Raw genomic sequence first — 2,756 nt, forward strand, 5'->3', positions numbered from 1 at the left:
TTTTGACTTTGCAACATTCTAACGTATTTTGCATTATGAAATATTGTGTCTGGGCCTATTCTCATTTAGGCCTTCTTAAATTATCAGCCTTTCCTCCTTGAGAGCAATATTTGTTGATAATAATATTTCATTTTTTTTTACTGTAAAAACTTACTGAAATTTTCCAAGCTTATCCCATTTTGAAATAATTTTTGTAAAGTCTTTTAAGTATTATCAAATTAATATGTAGGTATTGTAATGTTATACACAGTAATGGCCTGACTCTTTAGTGAGGGACAGACAGAATTACAGGTTGTGACAGCTTAAAGCAAACCAAGCTTTTCATGTTGTGCAAGTGACCTCTTTTGCTTTCATGATTGACTGAATCTACTGAAGACAGAAGTAAAACCAGCTTCAATTTTGGTAACCCTGTATGTGTTACTGAACTCCAAAACCTGTATCATAAGGCTAGTTATTCCTATCTCACTGAGTTGTTGTGATTACATATTTAAAGCATTTGGCACAATTCTTGGTACGCAATAAAACCTCAATAAATTATATGTAAAAGTATACTCACTTTGTAATATTTCCTTGTATGGATGTACACAATTAGTTTATTCACTTTTGTTAAACAGAAATTTTGGAGGCCATTATTTTGAACTGAGCTCCTGAACTTGTCTAAATTGACCATTTCACCCCTCTGCAGTGTTGCCTTTAGGAAAAGGCAAATAGGAAAACTACATCAGATTCCCTGGTTTAGGGATCAGCATTGTGATAGAAGCTACACAGTAGAGTGTTAGAGATTGACTTGTATTTTCTCAAAATCCATATGCTGAAGTCCTAACGCCCAGCTCCTCAGAATGTGACCTTATTTGGAAGTGGGGTTGTTGTATATGTGATTAGTTAAGATAAAGTCAGTAGGGTGGGCCCCTAACCCAATATGGCTGATGTATTTATAAAAAGGGAAAATATGAACACAGAGATTCACACATAGAAATTGCCACATGAAGACGAGTTATACCGCCACAAACCAAGGAACTACAAGAAACCAGGAGAGACACCTGGAACAGAGACCTCTCCCGTGTCCTCAGAGGGAGTACGGAGCAGCTGGCATCTTGATTTCACACTTGAAGCCTCCAGAACTGCAAGACAATACACTTCTGGTGTTTAAGCCACTCAGTTGGGAGTACTTTGTTATAGCAGTCCTGGGGAACTTACGCAAGATGGGAGGCGAATTCTGTTTTCTTCTTTTGTTCTTTTCTCCATTATGATACACAAATGCAAGCGCTCTTCTGTAACTTGACTTTTTTTTTTTTAACTTAAGGATACAAAGATGTAATACTTCCCCCATGTTGCTTAAGGCCTACTATGAGAGATAAAACAGATCAACTGGGAGGTCATGGCTTAAATCTAGGCTCTGTCACTTTATTCTGTAGTTCTAGGCAAGTTACTTAGCTTTCCCAAATTTCAGCTTGTTTATCTATAATATGGAGATAATAATATCACTTACCAGTGTTATTGAATAGTTTGAGATAATGTGGGTAAATAGTGTGTGCTCACAAAATGCACCCATATCACAAGGCAACTGCAGTTTAAGGCAGAATGATCTAGACAGGAACGGAAGTATAGCAGGTGCTTTGGGATCTCAGTGGGGAGAGATTTCACATATGCCTGGAAACCTGGGTGAAAGTGATGGCATTTAGGTTGGTCTTTAAATAATTGCAAATTGAGTCAGTGAGAAGGCACTCATGGTGAAAGAAACAGCATGAATGAAGGCAGTAGGTCTCCCAAACACAGAGCACATTCAACAAGTAGTGTGGCTTAGGCTGGAGTATTGGATATAAATTTCAGCTTAACTATCTTCCTCGAAGAGCTCTCTTGATGACGCTGGTTTAGTTGCACACCTCCTCCCCATCCATCTCCAGCACATTGCTGTATTTATTTCCTTCTTAATGTATATCACATGTGGAGTCCTAATTAGGGAGGGGGAGTTGGGCTGGCAGGACCTAGGGAAGGCAAAAGAAGGCAGGTAATGTATAAGCCTGCCTTTCTTCATGGCGCAGGACACATAGCCCTCCTGTGCAAATAACTCATGATCTTCTTACACCTAGCGACCCTTGGCTGATAGAAAAAGTCAAGTTAGCTCACTGCAACCTTGGCATTATCAATACTACACAAAGCCCTCTTCAGCACACAGCACAAACACCATTCTATAAAATGCCCGGCAAGCTTTTGTCTCTTTGCAGTCAGTTCCTTTTTGCTGACCTGCCCATTGCACCCTTGCAACATATTTTCATGCTTTCTCTAATAAATCTGCTTTTCTTTACCTACAACTGTCTTGGTAAATTCTTCGTACTGCCATACCTCCAGCCCCAAATAGTCGCTAATTACCAGTGATGTCACAAACTGTAATTCTCCTGTTTATCTGCCTGTTTACTTAACTATTGTCTGTTTCCCCTACTAGACAAAGGCAGGGACTAGCACTTTTATTCAGAACTGTCCCAGCATTTAACACAGGAGATGCCCAACAAATATTGAGCAAGGAAAAAAGGAAGGAAGAAAAGGAGAGGAGTGGGAGGTAGGGGGAGAAAGGAGGAAACTGCCCGGAGTAGTAGAGGAGTGCCATCAAATCCGTTGAAGTACTAGCTTGGAACCAGAGGATGGAGGGGCTCTTGGAAGGCAGGGTTATTAAAAATCTCAGCTCAGGCTTCTGAATCAGAATTCCTAAGGGAATGATTTGGTAGTCTGCATGTACAACAACCACCCCAGGTGAGTCA

Source organism: Macaca thibetana, chromosome 4 (assembly GCF_024542745.1).
Source record: "Macaca thibetana thibetana isolate TM-01 chromosome 4, ASM2454274v1, whole genome shotgun sequence".
Lineage (NCBI taxonomy): Eukaryota > Metazoa > Chordata > Mammalia > Primates > Cercopithecidae > Macaca > Macaca thibetana.